Consider the following 22,789-nt stretch of genomic DNA (forward strand, 5'->3'; position numbering starts at 1 on the left):
ATATCGAATTGAATCCTAAGCATGTGTTAGGGGCCCTTTTGCTAAGCCACGTAAGCGTGTACGCCAGGGGCATATCTGACTTTCCCTGGTAGGGGGGACCAGAGCCCGAAGTGCATGGGCCGTTTTTCACCCCCCCCCCCCCATAGGCTTCCATTGGCGGCACGGGGGGGTTGGCGGCGGTAGCGGGGGCCAGGGCCAAATGTATGGGGGCCCAATGAGCACCAAAATGGAGTTACCGCCAGACTACCGCGTGGCTGTTATGGTAATTTCATTTTTTGCCCCGATACACGCGTCCAAAAAATAGGTCATTACCACGCGGTTACCACGTGAGTCTTTACTGTCAGGTCAATGACTTGTTGTAAGGTCTCAGACCCAAAATGGACGCGCGGCAATTTTCATTTTGCCGCATGTCCATTTTCGGCAAAAAAAAAATAGGCCTTTTTTAGAGGCGTGCTAAAAAATGGATCGGCGCACGCCCAAAACCTGCGCCTACAATACTGCAAGCCATTTTTCAGCACACCTTAGTAAAAGGACCCCTTACTGTTTAACATGATTTAGGAAAAGGGCCCCTTGGGGGCAGAAAAATAAATACCCAGAGCGATCATTGTTTGGTGAAAATGTAACACCAGGCATAATACTAGCCTATTTACAGATTGATTCCAAACATATTAATTGGAGCATAGGACTGATTTTCCTCCCTCTCTTCCATCATTTGGCATTTCTCAGTCACTGAAGTCATAAAACTGGGATTCCAGAAAATAAATCTGGGAAATGATAACAACATACGGAGTGGGCTGAGAGAAAGAAAGGGTTTACTTCCCAGTGACCAAAATCGAATGTCTTTTCTTGAAAATCTAGACAGAAGATGTCAAGTTCGAACATTTTAAGGCATAACCAGTGGCAACAGAGTAAATCCCTCTATTGTTTTTACTTATTTTGTTATTGTCTCTTGGGGAGTGTAAGATCAGGCAGAACATTACAACATGTCACAATCACAACGTACAAGATGTCAGAACAACTATCAAACCTTTTATTCCGGAGCAGTGGTTTTTTTTTTGTTGTTGTTGTTGCTTAGAAGCATGCTAGTCCTTCATGAACCCTGCTGATGCTCAGCTGTTCCGCTTTTTAATTCTGCATAGATGATCGCTCATTATGTCCAGAAGGTTTTGCCTCTAGCTCTTTGGGTCTTTCAGCCTTCAGGCAAAACGTCTTGATGGCTTAGAGATTGCACAGCCAATAGCCAAATGACATTGGATTTTCCACAGCAATGGAGCCATTGTGGAACCCCAGCCTTCAATGTGCAGTCATTAAATATAAAAATTTAACTAGACTCAGGGGACCTAGCAGAACCACACTGAAGCCCATGGCATATCTTTACTCTTTGCTCAAGCAACAGTAAAATGTTACGTAATTATGGAAACTAGTATGGCTAACAAGCAGAGTAGAAATTCTTTTGACAATTTTAACTATTTATTTATTTATTTTATTTTACTATGGTGTCTAGAAAAAAATGAGACCCTTTACATAATTTCAAAATGCTCTGCAATTGTTTTAACATTTAGTATGACCTTTGAAAATATATTAGTATAATGGGACGGAGTCTTAGTTAATTCATAATTTGCTCCTTCAACCTTAACATATTCATGAAGTCTTCGATGCCACAGAGCTGTTGGCTCAATGAATTCTGGGGTATCATTAATTAATAACTCGACTGTTTTGCAAGCTCGATGCACTGGAGCTCCATCCTGTTGAAAAAAATAATGTATTCAGAAATGTCTCGAAGTTCAGGCAGAAATTTCTGCTGCAATAGGATACTTATGGGTTATTTTCCAGATACCGTGTGCTATTCGGTAGGATTTATTTACCACTTTTTTGAAGAAATTCACCCAAGGCAATGTACAGCAAGAATAAGATGGACATAGGCAATAGACAATTACAGCAGTAAAAATATTCAAATGATAGTACATAGTTTAGCATAACATGCTACTTACAATGTCAACACAATAAGCAATAATATATCATAACAGACAGCGCGGGATGTAAGCAAATGTGGAACACATAGAGGAGCATAATTGAACGAAAACGTCTATCTCCGTGGGCGTTTATCTCCAAGAACGGGTCCGTGAAGGGGCGGACCGAACCGTATTTTCGAAAAAAAAAATAGACGTCCATGTTTTATTCGACAATTTGTGAGCTGGGCGTTTTTGTTTTTCAGTGATAATGGAAAATGAAAGCGCCCAGCTCAAAAACGAATACATCCAAGGCATTTGTTCGTGGGAGGGGCCAGGAGTCGTAGTGCACTGGTCCCCCTCACATGCCAGGACACCAACCGGGCACCCTAGGGGGCACTTTTAGAAAAACAAAAAAAAAGGTAAAAGAGCTCCCAGGTGCATAGCACCCTTCCCTTGTGTGTTGAGCCCCCCAAATCCCCCTCAAAACCCACTGCCCACAAGTCTACACCATTGCTATAGCCCTAAGGGGTGAAGGGGGACACCTACATGTGGGTACAGTGGGTTTGGGGGGGTTGGACGACTAAGCATTAAGCAGCACAATTGTAACAGGTAGGGGGGGATGGGCCTGGGTCCACCTGCCTGAAGTCCACTGCACCCCCTAACAACTGCTCCAGGGACCTGCATACTGCTGCCAGGGAGGTGGGTATGACATTTGAGGGTGAAAATAAAAAGTTGTGAAACATCATTTTTTGTGGTGGGAGGGGTTAGTGACCACTGGGGGAGTCAGGGGAGGTCATCCCCGATTCCCTCTGGTGGTAATCTGGTCATTTAGGGCACTTTTTGGGGCCTTATTCGTGAAAAAACAGGGTCCAGGAAAAGTGCCCTAAATTCGAGCTACAAACGCATACTTTTTGTCCATTATCGGCGAAAGGCGCCCATCTCTCCTCGGCCGATAACCACGCCCCAGTTCCACCTTCGCCACGCCTCCGACACACCCCGTCAACTTTGTACGCTTCCGTAGTTGAAAACATCCAAAATCGGCTTTCCATTATATCGATTTATTCGTTTTTGTGAGATAAACCTCTATCTCCCAATTTGGGTCGAAATCTAGGCGTTTTTCTCTTTCAATTATAAGGTGGATAGACAGATAAGATAGAGTAACAGGAGTAAGAAAATAAGGAGACATGAAGTCTGAAAGGGGCATGACTAGGGTAGGAGTGGATAGGCAAGTCCTGCTCCAGTATGTGCAGACTATTATATCAACAAAATACCTGTTTCTCAAAGTTTACATATAAAGAACAATTCAGTAAGTGGACACCTGTATTTATGCTTCTTTTGAATATGCAAATGTGCAGAATACCAGCACTTTGGTGGGTAAGTGTACACTTATGCAAATCAGTGGCAGCAGGGTGACAGAAGCTATTCCGGAAAGGTGTGTACAAGTGGAAGGGTGCATAAATGCAAGAGGACATTCAAATGTGCGGAGCATGGCGGGACATGGGCAGGGATGCCACTTACACTTGTAACTTACAGAATATTGGCAGTTATTCATGCCCCTGCTGCATTTACTTCACCACTGTTACACCAGATCTAGGTCTGGTTTTTAACAGTGGGCTCGTAAGTGTAAGGTTTATTAGATGCTACATTATGATGCTGACATCATGTTATATCTCTGTTATCTGAGTTTCAGTGCTGTTAAATGTGTATAGTTTTGATCCTGTTTCATGGAAGTCCTATCATTAGGTTTTAATTTACTGTTCTCAAGTTTACCTCACTTAGGGGCCCCAATTTGACTGCCCCTATCGGACCGACCGTTCACTTGTCTATTAGATTGTAAGCTCTTTGAGCAGGGACTGTCTCTCTTTGTTAAATTGTACAGCGCTGCGTAACCCTAGTAGCGCTCTAGAAATGTCAAGTAGTAGTAGTAGTAGTAAATAATTTTTGGTTAAAGATGCCCTGTCCTAGTGGTGATGGCTGCTTTTGCCACACACCAGGGCCCCTTTTACCACAGTGGTTAAAAATAACCAAAAATGACATGCTCATGCTGTAAGTTTGCACATGCCATGCGGACATTTCAGGGGAGAGCACTTACCATCATCCGTTGAGGTAGTGGTAAGGGCTCCCGCGCTAACCTGGAGGTAACCGGGCAGCACACAACACTATCCCGATTACTGCCGGGTAAACTCCTGCGGAAATATTCTTTCAATATTTCCACTAGCACTGGAAATGGTGTGGAACTACTGTCACAACACGCATTGGGCCGGTGGTAGTTCCAGGTTGCCACGCGGCAACCCTTTAGTAAAAGGGTATCCATGTTTATAGCTGACCATTTTTACTGTTGTTATGCTGATAACAATATCGTAAGTTTTATGTTAAACTGTACCTGCTGTACACAGCCTTGGGTGAATCTCTTCATAAAGGCAGCTAATAAATCCCAATACATAAATAAATAAGGCACACCAATACCAGAACATAAGTACATAAGTATTACCATACTGGGACAGACCAAAGGTCCATCAAGCCCAGCATCTTGTTTCCAACAGTGACCAATCCAGGTCACAAATACCTGGCAAGATCCCCAAAAAAGTACAAACATTTTATGCTGCTTGTCCAAGAAATATTTTCCCCAACTCCACTTTAATAATGGTCTTTTCCATTAGGAAGTCATCCAAAGCTTTTTTAAACTCTGCTAAGCTAACTGCCTTTACCACATTTTCTGGCAACGATTCCAGAGTTGAATTATACATTGAGTGAAGAAACATTTTCTCAGATTCGTTTTAAATGTACTACTTTGTAGCTTCATCGCATGCCCCCTAGTCCTAGTATTTTTGGAAAGCATAAACAGTTGCTTCACATCTACCCGTTCCACTCCACTCATTATTTTATAGACCTCTATTATATCTCCCCTCAGCCATCTTTTCTCCAAGCTGAAGAGCCCCTTTATCCCCTTTAGCCTTTCCTCAAGGGGAAGTCATCCCATCCCCTTTATCATTTTCATAGCCCTTCTCTGCACCTTTTCTAATTCTACTATATCTTTTTTGAGATGCGGTGATCAGAATTGAACACAATATTCGAGGTGCGATCACACCATGGAGCGATACAAATGCATTATAACGTCCTCATTTTTGTTTTCCATTCCTTTCCTAATAATACCTAACATTCTATTTGCTTTCTTAGCCGCAGCAGCACACTGAGCAGAAGGTTTCAACGTATCATCAACGACGACACCTAGATCCCTTTTTTGGTCGGTGAGTCCTATAGTGGAACATAAGAGTAGCCATACTGGGTCAGACCAATGGTCCATCTAGCCCAGTATACTGTTTTCCAAATAGTGACCAAGCCAGATCACGAGTACCTGGCAGAAACCCAAATCGTGGCAACACTCCATACTACAAATCCCAGGGCAAGCAGTTGCTTCCCATGTCTGCCTCAATAGCAGACTATGGACTTTTCCTCTAGGAATTTGTCCATACCCTTTTAAAACCCAGATACGCTAACCGCTGTTACCACATCCTCCTGCAAAGAGTTCCAGAGCTTAACTATTTGTTGAGAGAAAATATATTTCCTCCTATTTGTTTTAAAAGTATTTCCATGTAATGAGTAAAAAATCAATTTACACCACTCGTTCTGCGCCACTCAGGATTTTGAGTGCTCAGATGCTGCTATAGAATAGGTTTTCACTCTGCGGCATTAGGGTGCCTAAAAGGTACTTAAAGAATTGCCCCTATAGGGGATAATTTTCTAAAGGATTTTGCATGTGTAACAGAGATTTTATAAAATTACCCCAGGTGTTTTACATGAAAAAATATTCATGATGCTAAGAAAAAGCACACTTTTATGTAAGCCACATGTAGGCAGGTTGAGTGGAGCTTTGCTAGAGCACAGGTGGAGAAGTGATTCACACCTTTTATTATAAAATATGTATGAACTTTGGACTAGCTTGTAGGAGTGGAGGAGTAGCCTAATGGTTAGAGCAGTGGGCTTTGGTCCTGGCAACCTCGGCTCAATTCCCACTGTGGTGCCTTTTGACCTTGGACAAGTCACTTAACCCTCCATTACCCCAGGTACCAAAACTTAGATTGTGAGCCCTCTAGGGACTGAAAAAGGTACCTGCATATAATGTGTACAGCACTGCATATGCCTAGGAGCACTATAGAAATGGTTAGTAATAGTAATATGGCACCTGAAAAATTTGCATGGAATAAATTTCCACCTAAGTGTATTCTATAAGCAGCACCTAAATTTAGGCATGGTATATCAATTATGCTTAGTTGATATCCCAGAGCCTAGAACTACGCGCATCCATTTACACCAAGGGAAATGTGGTGTAAACACTGGTGCATAGATTTACTATAACAGTACATGTAAATTTTGGAATGCCAATGAAACACCCATTTCCTCACCCATAACCACGCCCCTTTTTGGCTCTACACATTAGAATTTAGGCGCTCTGTGCTACAGAATATACTTAGCAAGTTATGCATGTAAATTCGAATTATTACCATGCCAATTAGTGCTCATTATTGCTTGTTAAGTACTGTTAGAAACACTGATTGGCTTGTGAAGCCAATTAAGTTACATGCGTTATTATAGAATATGCTTGGATTTCTGCCTGGAACGCTGGCTGCAATATATAGAATCCAGTGGCTTATATCTGAACATAGATCCCTGCTCCTAAGTAGGTATAAATGTGTGTGACTTTAATCTAGGCACATTTTTCCTCCTTTGGCTCTAGTCTTGTATAAAGTCACAAGCCCTGGACTCTGTAAATAGCGACCAAATTTTCCTATGGATCTCAGATCCTCACAAAAACTAACCAGTTAATAAGCCATTAACCATCAATTATTGATGTTAATTGGCACCAATTAGGATTTACCCTCTGTCAGCTTCTCTTTGGTTGCTCCTGTTTTCCCACCTGTATTCTCTTATTCTAGCTCCTCTGTACTTCTTTGTATCCTATTACTGGAACAATCTTCTCCTGTTGTATTATGTAATTTTCTTGTAACTTTGTTAGCCACATTGAGCCCACGTAAGCTGGGAAAATGTGGGATACAAGTGGACCAAATAAGTAAATAAATTTGTGCGCAGATATGTTTGTGCGCTATTCTATATCACAACATATCTAAATTATCTCACATGTGACTAAAATGGGGGAGGGGCCATGGGAGGGGCATGGACCTGTTGGGGCCATCAGTTAGGCATGAGGATTCAGCAGGCATAAGTCCTTGTGTCCTAAACTGGGCGCTGGAATCGGCACTAATCACTATTCTATAAAGGGTCCTTGGTGCAAATCACCCTTTATCATCACCCTTTATAGAATATGAGTTTAGCATGGCTCTTTCTGGCACCTAACTTTGACTGCTGTTTGCTGAATCTGGCCCAAGGTGACTTTTTAAAAAAGATATAAATAGGTGCCTAATTTGCCTTCACACATGGGTGACCTTTTATATTATTCAACGCAGATATATAAAATCAGCATATAACTTTCCTCTAACCACCCATCATGACCGTGTTTCGCTCTCTCAAGGGCTGCGTCAGGGGCTTAATATGAAATTGTAAGCTAAATACATAAAAGACCATCAGATAATCTATATATATAAAAGGCACTTCCAACGTTCCAATGAAGCCTCAAGCCGGAAACTTGAGGCGCCCGAGATATCCGGTTTGGCCTGCAGTCAGTGTAACTCTGCCCTTGCGTCAAAACGTGATGATGTAGAGGGTGGGGTGGAGAACGCACAACGCCAAGGTTGCCAGATGGGCAGTTTTCCCGCCCAATTGGGCGGCTTTCCGTGACGCGCTGCGAGAAATTTTTGACCGCTGCGGGTCACGGTTTTTTGGGCGGCTTCGCATTCGGTTGGGCGGGTTTTGTTTTGTTCTTTGGCTGCGGTTTTCGTGGCGCGGGGGCATGGTTAATGGCGTAGGGGGTGGAGCTGGTGATGAAGGGGGTGGAGCTGATGATGAAGGGGTGGAGCTGTGAACGTGGGGGTGGAGCTGTGAACGGCGGGGGTGGAGCTGTGAACGTCGGGGGCGGGGGTGTGCGGTTTTGGACAGGTTTAGAAATGGTTTGGGATGGGAAAAATTATTTAAATCTGGCAACCCTGCACAACGCACAAGTTCCACAGATTCAGTGACAGCAGCGGGGACAGCGCTGCGAACTTTAATCACAAACTCGCAACCAAGTGACTGAGGGACGGAGGGAGGGAGAGGGTGTGTGGAACTCAGAAGGGAGGGACGGAAGGGGGGGTCTGGAACTCGGAAGGGAGAGAGGGAGGGAGGATGGTGGCCGGGAAATTACCTTGCTAGTTCCCATTTCATTTTTTTCCGAAACGGGCATTTCTTACTAGTATGATATAAAAAGCTACAACTTAATACACCTTAAATGTGTAAAATAACTATAAGCTGTTGCTTGTAGTTGTTTTACGCATTTATACCCCGATTCCATATAGTGCATCTACAGATCCACACCAAAATTGACACGGAATCTATAACAATGCGTGCAACTTAATTGGCTTAATAACCTAATGAGTGCTGATAACAAGACTTAAGCAACATTAAACACTAATTAGCACTAATTAAAATATAGGTGCGCAACTTCTTAAGCATATTCTGTAACGAAGTGCGCCAAACTTTTAACATGAACAGGCAAAAATGGGTACTTGTTGTTATGGATGGAGAAATGGGCATTTCATGGGCGTTCTGAAATTTCCTCGCGTAGTTATAGAATATGGCCCAGTGCGCGTAAATCTCTGCACCGGGAATTACACCACATTTTTGTTAGTGTCAATGGATGTATGTAGGTTAGGCGCTAAGATATCAACTAAACATATTCTATAATTGTCCCCTAAATCTAGGCGCTGATTATAGAATACTGATTTCAGCGCCGATTTTTTTTAGGCGCCATACATAGAATCTCCTCATTAAGGTGTATTCAGGTGTAGGTTTTTTTTTTTAATATCATATTATCTGATGGCCTTTTATGTATTTCTCTTACAGTTTAATGTTAAGCCCCTGACGCAGCCCTTGAGAGGGTGAAATATGGCCATGGTGGGAGGTTAGAGGAAAGTTATATGCTAATTTTATGTATCTGCATCAAATAAATTTTGTTTTATTTTACCACGTGGGTCTACTTTTCTTTTCTGCTGCTAGCGTATAAGTCCACATTATTTACTGCATGGACCACTTTATTTTTATTTATTTATTTATTTAACACATTTATACCCCACATTTCCCCACTAGTTGTAGGCTCAATGTAGCTTACACAATACCGTAGTGCAGGCCACAGTTAGTAAAATACAATTAAACAATGTAATAAGATAGCAATCGAATATGCAGCGTATAAAACAACAGAGATAATAAAAAGATAATTAAAGATAATAGAGTCCATCAATTTTGCTGTAACAAAGCAATGGGACCTATGTGTTAGGGATGAGCAGCTGGAAATGTTTCATTTTGTGCCATTTCCTGTGTTGTTTCTGGGAAATTTCTTCTTATTTGGGTTTTCTTGGCCATTTTGTCATTACAAGAACGATGTCATTAAGCATGTGCTTTCTTTGCAGACTGCACACTATTTTGGAAAAAAAATGCGCATTCTTTCCCAATACTGGATGCATGAGCTTGCACGTGTGATGATTTGCACTTGCGCAATGACTCGAACATGTGTGCACTATTGAGAAAAAGTACACATTCTTTCCAAAAGATTGTATCCTCTTTGCAAATACTGCACAGTTTTTGCAAAGAGTGTGCACTATTATTGGCAAACTTTATAACACAAAATGTTGCAGTTTTTCCTGCTTGCTTGCATTTTTATTTATTTATTTGTTACATTTATACCCCACATTTTCCCACCTATTTGCAGGCTCAATGTGGCTTACAAAGTACCGTAAAGGCGTTTGCCATTCCGGTTGATAACAAATGCAAGATTGTGTTGTGGTCAAATGAGATAGAGGTGAATCAGGCGTCATGGGTCGAGGGAAAGAGGATGGTAGATTGTCCAGTTCCATCTTTGATTATGTTGTGTTGCAGGGTGTGGGGATTGGCGTTGGATCGTTGGGATAGGCTTTTTTGAAGAGGTGGGTTTTTAATGACTTCCTGAAGTTTAGGTGGTCATGTATTGTTTTCTCAGCATGCGGGAGTCCATTCCATAGTTGTACGCTTATGTAGGAGAAGCTAGATGCATAAGTTGTTTTGTATTTTAGCCCTTTGCAGTTTGGGTAAGGTATGATTTGATAATGACATGTAATATCATGGGATATGCTGTTGACATTTCCCATGTCATTGCAAATGACAACCAATTCCTACTGTTCAGTAATAATTTTTTAAAATAATTTATTTAGTAGTACTTATTATATTGCCTTTCCAGTAGCAAAATTAATGTGGTTTATAATAAAAAAAACAGAAAAACTGTAAAACCATATAAAAATGACACAAAAGTATTGAAAACACACTATCAACTGAGTATGCATGGAAAGGCTAGGCAATGGCACGACAATAACATCCTAGTTAATGAAACAAAACCCAAAGACACACTAGGATTATTTAAACAACAAATTGATCCTTACACTGCAAGCCTCCAGGTGCAGGAATATATCCAATGAATCTGAAAGCAACTTGCCTTGAACTACTGTTGAATGGGCATGAGATAACTAAAATTAAAGGCTTGAGCCTAGGTACTTGTGTTCAAAGCATGCCACGGTAGATTCATGTATGACGGTTCTTTTGTTATGAAATGAATATTCAACATGCTTTTAGGAGGGGAAAGAACATGTTGCTAAGATAAAACTCCAATTCCCTCTTTTTCTTCATTATTACTCACGTCAACTCCAGCCCTTTGTTGCTGAATTGTACATCTGGATTCTGACTTTCTTTTTCTTAAAGATTCAGAATGGACCTTTCACTTACTGATTAATGAGTTTTACCTAAAGCTTGAAAATTCCTTTCTGAATAAAGGTCAAAACATGATTCCAGCATCCATCATAACCAATTAAGTCATCTTGCCATTGCTACCTGGGAGCGTGCCATCTGTGACAAGCCTTTAGAATACTTGCCAATCATTTCCATGCACTACCTAAAACACAAGCTCATGGTCTTCTGCTACTTCATAGAAAGAATGGGGAGCATCTAATCAGAGCTATTTGAAAACCTTCATTGAAATCTTTCTTACTGAAGGGATTTTTTTTGTTGTTGTTTTGTTTGTTTTTACCATGTTAAAAACAAATTGGCAAAAGGAAGGGCATTTGCCAAGAGCAGATTTTTCAAGAATGCTGCCACTCCTAGATGAAGAGGCATAGCACAGAAACCACAAAGGGAGAATAAAATGCAATTAGTGGGATTAGCTGGGCTCATTCGGCAACGAGTTTATGGAAAGCAAAACTTTTTACGCGTTGCATAAATAAAGCCATTCTGAAAGCGAGCAACAGCGTGGAAGATAATTTACACTGTGTCAGTTTGGGGAGGAAGGGAAAAAAATGCGTTCTGAGGAGAGTTTTTCATCCCCTCCATGGCAAAGACGTTGGCACAAGGGATGGATGTGGCGGGGAGACCGGTGTACAAACGGTCTGTCGCTTAGAAAACTGAAAACGAATAATCACATTCAGGGGCCAATCTCTACAATGGCAACCTGTGTCCACAGCTTGCTGTTGGCCTCCTGTAATGAGTTCTTAGTCATCGAGTGTAAGAAAACGAACACCTGCTCCTGCTTTTGATGGCCAGCCTCTCAGCAGGGCACTTTATCTTCACTTTCTAACTCACCAACATATGGTCTTTTTTAGTGCAAGAACAAAATCATATCTATATAAATATATCGAAAGAAATCTGCGTATAGACATGGGTTATATTAGCAAAACGAACCTGCAGTGTTAGATCCAGAAGTGTTTTGCTTTAAAAAATATAATAATAATGATTGCAGTGCTCATAGCAAGCAAGACATGAGGTTGCCATTTAGAAACATTAAGGTAACACCTTTCCAAATATAATCATCACACCACAGGTATGTGCAATGTTCAATCACAGTGTTTAAAAATATAATACAAAAGAGGAAAACTCATAACTTACCTTATTTACAAATGTGCATAACTAACGAGTTTCTTTCTTTTGTATTATATTTTCAGACACAATGATTGAGCATTGTGCATATCTGCAGTGTGATTATTATGGGGTTCTTTGACCAAGCTGAGCAAAGAAATGGGCTTAGCACCAGTGTTCCCTCGAAGCTGACTGGGAGTCCTCCAACTGCATTGCTACCAGTAGGGGGCGATGCTTCAATATTGTGTTTTCAATCTCTAGGGACAGGCAGGCTTCCTGGAGTCCTGCAGAACTTGTGGAGGGCTCCTGCTTAGCTTAAAGGGAACAGTGCTTAGTATATCTTTCCGTGGGCCTTTCCCACTTGTTAAGCCCAGCAAAAAAGGGCTTTTTCCCATTTGTTTTATTTCTGGCTGTGCGCTAACATTAGCATTAATACGCAGCCATTTTTTTAAAAAATTACAGCGGGAGCACTTACAACCTCCTATTTATGAAGCACTTAGGGCTCTCGTGTTACGGACATGCTAACCAGTCAGTGGGGTTCCTTGGTCGGCTGCCACCCGGGGTAGATTAGTGCTGCACACACCCCGAATCCCGGGTGCAGCAGCGTCATTGTGCCCCCAAGTGTAGCGTTGTCCCCACCCCCCTAGCACAGTGTCATTCCCGCCCTCTTGGCGCATCACCTCCAACACCCCCCCCCCCCCCCCCGCATTGCTCTTACCTCCTGGGGTGCTGGGAGCAGCCGCACGGCTGTTGGCTCTGCTGGTTCCCTGCTCCCTCTGCCCCGGAGCAGGAAGTAACATGAGAGGGAGCAGGGAACCGGCAAAGCCAACAGCCACATGGCTGCTCCCTGCACACACACACCCCGCAGCGTGCACCCGGAGCGGACCACCCCCACCGTCCTGCCCTCGGTATGCCACTTTAACCGGTTATCACACCAGTGACATCAGTGCACTAGCTGATTAGGGCATCCATCCAGTGGAGAAGTAGCCTAGTGGTTAGTACAGCAGACTCTGAGCCTGGGGAACTGGGTTCAAGTCCCACTGCAGCTCCTTGTGACTCTGGGCAAGTCACTTAACTATCCATTGTTCCTGGTACAAAATAAGTACCTGAATATATGTAAACCACTTTGAATGTAGCAGGTAAAGGCAGTATATAGGTCCCATTCCCCCACCCCTGACACACCTCTTCAAAATAGTTTTTTTTAAATCAAATACCATGTGCTTAGCACGTAAATATCAAAACTAACTTGGAGTCATTTAGCGTGTTCAGCGTTAGGCCATTTTTGCTATATTAAGCGCATGTTAGTACCTAACCCAACTTAGTAAAAGGATCCCTATATTTGGAAAGGTGTTGCCTTAATGTTTATAAATGGCAACATCATGCCTTATTAGATAAGCACTACAAGGACTAGGGGGCAGGCAATGAAGCTACTGAGTAGTAAATTTAAAAGAAGTTGGAGAAAATATTTCTTCACTCAGGGGCACTTTTACTAAAGGGTTGGTGCGCAGCAACAGGCTTGCCGCATGCCAGTCCGGAACTACCGCTGGAGCCTGGCAGCAGTCTCACCCCTAGCATGCAGCATTTCCGGCGCTAGTGGAAATATTCAAAACATATTCCGCAGGGATTTACATGGCGGTAATCGAGCAGCACCGCACACTAACCAGTTCACATTAATTGATTTGATTACTTTATTTATTTTTTGTCTATTAGATTGTAAGCTCTTTGAGCAGGGACTATCTTTCTTCTATGTTTGTGCAGCGCTGCGTACGCCTTGTAGCGCTAAAGAAATGCTTAATAGTAGTAGTAGTAGTAGTTACCACTGGGTTTGTTTGGGAGCCCTTACCGCCACCTCAGGGGTGGCGGTAAGTGCTCCTCCCCAAAATGGCCATGCGGCAAGTGGTTCACTTACCGCATAGCAATTTCTTTTCCATCAAAAAAGACAGCCTTTTACCTGCTGCGGTAAAAAGGGCCGCAGCGCGCATTAAAAACACATGTCGATGCTAGTTCATGCCCCCTTTTACCACAGCTTAGTAAAAGGACCCCTCAATGTGTAATTAAACTCTAGAATTCGTTGCCAGAGAATATGGTAAAAGCAGTTAGCTTAGCAGGGTTTAAAAATGGTTTTGCTAATTTCCTAAAAGAAAAGTCTATACGTCATTATTAAGATGGACTTAGGAAAATCCATTTCTTATTTCTTGGATAAGCAGCATAAAATCTATTTAACTCTTTGGGATCTTGCCAGATACTTGTGACCTGGACTGGCCACTGTTGGAAACAGGATACTGGGCTTGATGGACTGTCAGTCTGTCCTTGTATGATAACGCTTATGTTCTTATGTTCTTCTAACCATTATTCTTATATTTTTAACGCAATGTACTTCTGCAGTTTGTGTGCATTGTTTTAGATCCAGTATTGCAGGATTATTTGGGGAGAGTGGGGGGGGGGGGGGGAGTAATGTTGTAATATTTTTTTCCATCAGTGAACATATTTTCTCCTTTTTCTGTATGGTGTAGACATGGGCTACCATTAATTTTTCTTTCAGATTTACCTCTGTAATAAAATTTCGCTCCTACATTTATTAGCAGGGACTCTCATGCTAAATAATAACAACAATAATAATAATAGAATTTATGGAGGTGAATATTCAATGTGGTTTAAGTGAGCAGGAGAGGGCATTCTAAGAAAATAATACCAACAGATTGAAAACAAATGATAGAAAGGATTTGTTTTTTTACTCAGGGCCTCTAATACAGTGCGGCAAATGAGAGGAAGCCCATTCAAGTCCTATGGGCTTCCTCTGATTTGCCGCATGGGAATCGCTAGCGTGGCTTTGTAAAAGAAGCCATTAGTTCATAATTAAACTGTGGAATCTGTTGCTGGTGGATGTGGACAAGGCAATCAGTCTAATGGGGTTCAAATGAGGTTTGAACAAGTTCCTGGAGGAAAAGCCCATACAAAGGTATTAGTGAGGTAAACTTGGAACAGCTATTGCTTTCCCCTGGAAATGAGCTATTAGAAATTGATCTACTGTCTGGGATCTACCAGATACTTATGACCCAGAATAGTGCTGTCAGACACAGGATGCAGTTCTCAATGGACCTTGGTCTGACTCGACATGGCTTAACTTATGTTCTTATGTAGGAAACACTGTATGTAACAACCACAGAACAAGAATTATTTTCCCACAAAATAGTTTTATGAAGACTGAAAAAAAAATAGATACAACTCACAATGTGCAAACAGGTAGTATTAAAAAATCTGCATAAAAGCATATCGAAAAATATTTTTTCACCTTGTATGTTTTATTATTATTATTATTATTACTACTACTACTATTTAGCATTTCTATAGCGCTACAAGGCATACGCAGCGCTGAACAAACATAGAAGAAAGACAGTCCCTGCTCAAAGAGCTTACAATCTAATAGACAAAAAATAAAGTAAGCAAATCAAATCAATTATTGTGTACAGGAAGGAGGAGGGTAGGTGGAGGCAGGTGGTTACAAGTGGTTACGAGTCAAAAGCAATGTTAAAGAGGTGGGCTTTCAGTCTAGATTTAAAGGTGGCCAAGGAAGGGGCAAGACGTAGGGGCTCAGGAAGTTTATTCCAGGCGTAGGGTGCAGCGAGACAGAAGGCGCGAAGTCTGGAGTTGGCAGTAGTGGAGAAGGGAACAGATAAGAAGGATTTATCCATGGAGCGGAGTGCACGGGAAGGGGTGTAGGGAAGGACGAGTGTGGAGAGATACTGGGGAGCAGCAGAGTGAGTACATTTATAGGTTAGTAGAAGAAGTTTGAACAGGATGCGAAAACGGATAGGGAGCCAGTGAAGCGACTTGAGGAGAAGGGTAGTATGAGTAAAGCGACCCTGGCGGAAGATGAGACGGGCAGCAGAGTTTTGAACCGATTGGAGAGGGGAGAGGTGACTAAGTGGGAGGCCAGCAAGAAGCAGATTGCAGTTGTCTGAACGAGAGGTGTCAAGGGTGTGGATGAGGGTTTTGGTAGAGTGCTCGGAAAGAAAGGGGCGGATTTTACGGATGTTGTAAAGAAAGAAATGACAGGTCTTGGCGATCTGCTGGATGTGAGCAGAGAAGGAGAGAGAAGAGTCAAAGATGACCCCAAGGTTTCGAGCTGAGGAGACAGGGAGAATGAGAGAGCCATCAACAGAAATAGAAAACGGGGGGAGCGGGGAGGTGGGTTTGGGGGGGGGGGGGAATGAGAAGCTCGGTTTTGGTCATATTTAATTTCAGGTGGCGTTGAGACATCCAGACAGCAATGTCAGACAAGCACGCTGAAACTTTGGTTTGGATGCAAGGTGAGATATCAGGGGTACAAAGGTAGATTTGGGAGTCATCAGCATAGAGATGGTAGGAAAAGCCATGGGATGAGATTAATGAACCAAGGGAAGAAGTGTAGATAGAAAAGAGGAGGGGACCAAGAACAGAACCCTGAGGTACGCCGACAGGCAGAGGGATAGAAGTAGAAGAGGATCCACCAGAGTGAACACTGAAGGTGCGGAGGGAGAGGTAGGAAGAGAACCAGGAAAGGACAGAGCCCTGGAATCCAAGTGAGGACAGGGTATCGAGAAGTATGCTGTGATCGACAGTGTCAAAAGCAGCGGAAAGAATCAGTAAATACAGATGAAATGTTTTTATGGCCAGCATTTCATTTTCTGCAATATTGTATCTTATGAGCAAAAACAAGAGCCAATATACAGCCAGAGCATGCATAACTTCCAGCATTAAATATCTGGGAGACAGGAGATGGCATGACATCAATAAGTTGAAGCCATCTCCCCCACGCAGCCACCATATTGCGTGACCCCAAACATTCACAAACGCTATTGAAAACAATAACAAACTTGTGAGGTTTATGACTGTCTATATGTGGTTTTTTTTTTAATCTGACAGCTTTTTTTTATCTTCTAACGAATATTAATACACGCAAGCTCAATGTAATAAATGAAATTCTTAACACAGGCTCACACTCCCTGTGTAATTATAATGTGAAACCCCCACCCAGTTAGCAGCTTAATCCAGTGTTTTAAAAGTGGAGGAAAAAAAGCTTCAGAGTCGCCACCCAGCCAGTCCAACTAAGCAGACTTTAAGGCTTGAGCTCGGCGTGCCATCATATAGCGTTAAAAAAAACTCCACTCCTACATGTGTGTTAAATTTCAAATCACCAAATACACTTTGTGCACATCTGTCTGCTTTGTGTGTCCACTATAACTTACAGTGGTGGAAATAAGTATTTGATCCCTTGCTGATTTTGTAAGTTTGCCCACTGACAAAGACATGAGCAGCCCATAATTGAAGGGTAGGTTATTGGTAACAGTGAGAGATAGCACATCACAAATTAAATCCGGAAAATCACATTGTGGAAAGTATATGAATTTATTTGCATTCTGCAGAGGGAAATAAGTATTTGATCCCCCACCAACCAGTAAGAGATCTGGCCCCTACAGACCAGGTAGATGCTCCAAATCAACTCGTTACCTGCATGACAGACAGCTGTCGGCAATGGTCACCTGTATGAAAGACACCTGTCCACAGACTCAGTGAATCAGTCAGACTCTAACCTCTACAAAATGGCCAAGAGCAAGGAGCTGTCTAAGGATGTCAGGGACAAGATCATACACCTGCACAAGGCTGGAATGGGCTACAAAACCATCAGTAAGACGCTGGGCGAGAAGGAGACAACTGTTGGTGCCATAGTAAGAAAATGGAAGAAGTACAAAATGACTGTCAATCGACAAAGATCTGGGGCTCCACGCAAAATCTCACCTCGTGGGGTATCCTTGATCATGAGGAAGGTTAGAAATCAGCCTACAACTACAAGGGGGGAACTTGTCAATGATCTCAAGGCAGCTGGGACCACTGTCACCACGAAAACCATTGGTAACACATTACGACATAACGGATTGCAATCCTGCAGTGCCCGCAAGGTCCCCCTGCTCCGGAAGGCACATGTGACGGCCCGTCTGAAGTTTGCCAGTGAACACCTGGATGATGCCGAGAGTGATTGGGAGAAGGTGCTGTGGTCAGATGAGACAAAAATTGAGCTCTTTGGCATGAACTCAACTCGCCGTGTTTGGAGGAAGAGAAATGCTGCCTATGACCCAAAGAACACCGTCCCCACTGTCAAGCATGGAGGTGGAAATGTTATGTTTTGGGGGTGTTTCTCTGCTAAGGGCACAGGACTACTTCACCGCATCAATGGGAGAATGGATGGGGCCATGTACCGTACAATTCTGAGTGACAACCTCCTTCCCTCCGCCAGGGCCTTAACAATGGGTCGTGGCTGGGTCTTCCAGCACGACAATGACCCAAAACATACAGCCAAGGCAACAAAGGAGTGGCTCAGGAAGAAGCACATTAGGGTCATGGAGTGGCCTAGCCAGTCACCAGACCTTAATCCCATTGAAAACTTATGGAGGGAGCTGAAGCTGCGAGTTGCCAAGCGACAGCCCAGAACTCTTAATGATTTAGAGATGATCTGCAAAGAGGAGTGGACCAAAATTCCTCCTGACATGTGTGCAAACCTCATCATCAACTACAGAAGACGTCTGACCGCTGTGCTTGCCAACAAGGGTTTTGCCACCAAGTATTAGGTCTTGTTTGCCAGAGGGATTAAATACTTATTTCCCTCTGCAGAATGCAAATAAATTCATATACTTTCCACAATGTGATTTTCCGGATTTAATTTGTGATGTGCTATCTCTCACTGTTACCAATAACCTACCCTTCAATTATGGGCTGCTCATGTCTTTGTCAGTGGGCAAACTTACAAAATCAGCAAGGGATCAAATACTTATTTCCACCACTGTATATCAATGTACTGTATGCTACTAGTGGAAATCTTAAATCAATCAATAACAAGTCTATCGAGAAGGTGTCACCCGAAACCACTTAGCTCGGTACTGTCGCTCTAGTGTTCCTCTCCAGGCGGCACTCTCCACTTCATAACCCGACAGGGAGCCCCCGTTTCGCTGGTGCTGCGTCAGGGGTTGTTTCCAAAGTTTTCCACACAAAATTACATCCACAGTTGTTCCACTCCGTTTCCTGCTTAGAGTTACTACAGGTCGGTAGTAACTCAAACGCCATTTTAACAGGAGCATAGGCTCCTCCCATCTCGTCCACAAACTCAGAATATGTCACTTCCTCCAGCTGTGTATACGCTCCTCATTCCAAGATTCCTTAGATGTATCATTCACAGATCTCAATCAGTACAGCTACTTCCCATCAAAAGAATGCCGACCATTCAACTCTAACGTTTAACCCTTCTGGTTCCACAGTGTTGAAAAAGAAGATCCATTTTTGTTCTTTCTGACAGAGAATTCTGCCCAAATCACCCCGCCTCTGTGATGGTTTAATTTGTTCTAATACCATGCATGATAATTCATCAAATTTATGCTGTTGTCTTTCATTATGTGTCACCATCGGTGCCTCACGTTTCCCCAATTTCATGCATGATCGATGTTCCATCAATCTCACCTTCAGACTTCTTGTGGTTTGCCTGATATATAGTAATCCACAGGGGCATTGAATGACATATATTACACCAGTTGATTGACAAGTGGTTTTAGCTTTTAAGGTTCCCATGTGTAACCCAAGATAATTTTATTTTTACCTCTGGGGAGGTCTGGGGTGGAACCCCACAACTCGGCCCCAAGGCTCAGGCAGAGCCAGGGCCTCTCCTAATGCTGCCCCCTACAACAATCAAGCTTTCTGCAGCTCCGGAGCATAAAAAAAGCTGTCAATTTTTTTTTTAAACATAACATAGGCAGTCATAAACGTCACAAGTTTGCTGTTGTTTTCAGTAGAATCTGTGAATGTTTGGGTCAATCAATATGGCAGCAAGCTCCACCCACTGGCTTCAGCCCACAGAATGGGCCAGATGGGCTCATGCCGTCTCCTGTCATAAAATCTCCTTGCCTGGACATGACTGCTGACCTGAAAGTTAACCTGGCACCTGGCCCAATATTCAGCCCTGTTTTGCTGCCCTAACTTTGGGGCACACTAAAAGTGGCTGGCACTGTTGTCAGCACGTGGGCTTTCTGCCCACTGCAGTCACTTTTAGTGCAGAGGTAAAATGGCCACATTTCCATATATTTCTTTAATGGGCATGCACTAATTTCCCAATTAGCACACAGTTGTTACTGCGGAAGCCCTTACCAACACCTATTTTGTTGGCATAAACCCTGCAGTAATCATGCAGCGCACAGCTATGTGCCCACACTACCTGATTAGCATAGGGCATGCCTACTCTCCGCCCATAACCTCGCCTCCTGCACTGAAAAATAAAAAATATATTTCAGGCATAGCCAGACCTCACGATGGGAGGGGGCCAGAGCCCGAGGTTGGAGGCACATTTTGAGTGCCGCCCCTCCGCCCCCCCCCCCCACCACATCGCCTCCTTGAAGCTTCCCCTCACCGCCTCTTCACTCCCCCCGCAAAAACAAATACCTATGCTGGCGGGGGTCCCGAAACCCCACCAGCCGAAGCCTTCTTCAGCGCCGGTCTCAGGCGCAGCTGCGTTCGCTGCCCTGCTCTTTTCTCTTCTTGCTCTTCCTGTGCACGCTGACGCTCCTTCTCAGTTTCACATAAAGGAGCGTCAGCGTGCACAGGAGGAGCAAGAAGAACAGGGCAGCGAACACGGTTGCGCCGGAGACGGGCGCTGAAGAAGACTTCAGCTGGTGGGGGTTGGGGACCCCCGCCAGCCAAACCAGGGGCCCAGACGAAATTTGCGGAGGCCCAGGCCCCCGTGGCCCCCCCCCCCCCCCCCCCCGTAGTTATGCCCCTGATTTCAGCACGGGCTTAGCACACACTAATGGACACGCTACAATGGAATGCCTCAGTGCAACCCACAACAATCGCTTACAAAGAACCAGAGTATAACCTTGAGGAGACAAACAGTGGAAGGATTGACCCAGAAAACATATAAAGAAATTTTTGTAAATGAAGGAGAAGTTCTCAGAGTGTTCACGCACCCAAGTGAAGTTGCACTACAAAGTAGATTCCGCCTCTAAGGGTGGACAAGTTTCTCAATCATAGAATTTTTCCAAAAGATTTTTTGAATTCTTATGTGAGCAAATACACACCAGTGCAATTCTTTAAATAATAATAAACATTTCACCTAAAAGAAATATTAGTGTTATTAACTTAATTACTAGGTCAATCCTGTCATTTACTCCACCAACCTCATCCACACTGTGTACACTGACAACTTGCAATGTAGTTGCAGATATACAACGTTTCATACACTCTCTATCACGCTTGTGTGCTATTTCTATATCAACCTCTCATAATATACTTAATAATTTCTACATAACAATAAACCTTAATTATGGGCGCGCTTAACTTGATTTTATCAGGTGTGTGCACACACCCGGATGATTTCCAATTCATATCCACGTCTTTCTATTTCATTCGGCAGAGCACCGGTACTGCGTTCCTCGACATTGATCTTGGTTTTCTCTGTGTTTCAGCGTCCCAACCTCCCTACGCTACATGACTCGATGTGTTGCCTTCTTTAGCAGTATCATAGCGAGTCCGACTCTGCAGGGTTTCGATGAATCTTCTTCAGGAACTTGAGATGTAAATTGCTAAAGTTTCAGTAAACAAAAGAAAAGAGAAAAGTGCCCCTACTCTAATAGTCCATCCCGCAGCAGCAGGGCCGCCGAGAGACTGGGCCCCACCCCTGCCGCCCTCGCCGCCCCACCCCACCCCCAAGGTCACCGCCACTGCTGCTGCCGCCGCTCCCCCCTCCACCCTCCCCGAGGTCACCACCACTCCCCCCTCCACCCCCCCCCCCCGAGGTCACCGCAGCCACTACTCCCTCCTCCACCCCCCACCGAGGTCGCCGCTGCCGCTCCCCCCTCCGTCCGCCACCGGGCCGGGCCCCCTGCATTGAAATCGCAGTCTCACCTCCATGAAAGCAGCGCTGCAGGCAGCAGAATGCCTCCCTTCGGCCCTCCTTCCCTCCTTGTGTCCCGCCCTCGCGGAAGTTACGTCAGACGAGGGCGGGACACAGAGAGGGAAGGAGGGCCAAAGGGAGACGTTCTGCTGCCTGCAGCGCTGCTTTCAAGGAGGTGAGACTGCGATTTCAATGCAGGGGGCAGACGGTCGATGACGGAGGGCGGGTGGGACTGCGGCGCTGGGCCCCCCTTGGCGGCCCGGGGAATTTTGTCCCCCCTGCCCCCCCTTCTCGGCGGCTATGCGCAGCAGTGCTTTATTGCCACATACTAGGCAACCACTAGCACGTGTTTTTCAACCAGTGTAACATGGCACATTGATGTGCCGCAGCCGCTCCCCAGGTGTGCCGCGGGAGTTGGGTCCAGCTTAACTGTGCCAGAATGGACTAAGTTTTTTTTGTCACTAGCAGTTGGTGTCAAGGTTCAGCGAATCGTACAGCCTGCTCGCGCCAACCCCGGAGCCTTCTCTCTGATGTAACTTTCTGTTTCCTGAAAATTGGGAAGCGTCAGAGAGAAGGCTCCGGGGTTGGCACAAGCAAGCTGTATAAAATCGCTGCTCACTGCCACCAATTGCTAGAGAGAAGAAAACTTGTAAAAGGTGCGAGGAAGAGGGGAATCAAGAAAGACAAGGGGAGATGCCTGGTCGCCAGCTGGAGAGGGGACAGGAGGGAGAGATGCTGGACTATTTTTGTGGTTGTGGGAGGAAGAAAAGGTAAATGCTGGACTATTTGTGAGGGTGGGGGTGGGGAGAGATGGTAAATGCTGGACTATTAGTGAGGGTGAGGGGAAGAGAAGGTAAATGCTGGACTCTTTGTGAGGGAGGGGAGAAGGTAAAATGATGCACTAGGA

This window comes from Microcaecilia unicolor, chromosome 8 (assembly GCF_901765095.1).
Source record: "Microcaecilia unicolor chromosome 8, aMicUni1.1, whole genome shotgun sequence".
In the NCBI taxonomy this organism is placed as follows: domain Eukaryota; kingdom Metazoa; phylum Chordata; class Amphibia; order Gymnophiona; family Siphonopidae; genus Microcaecilia; species Microcaecilia unicolor.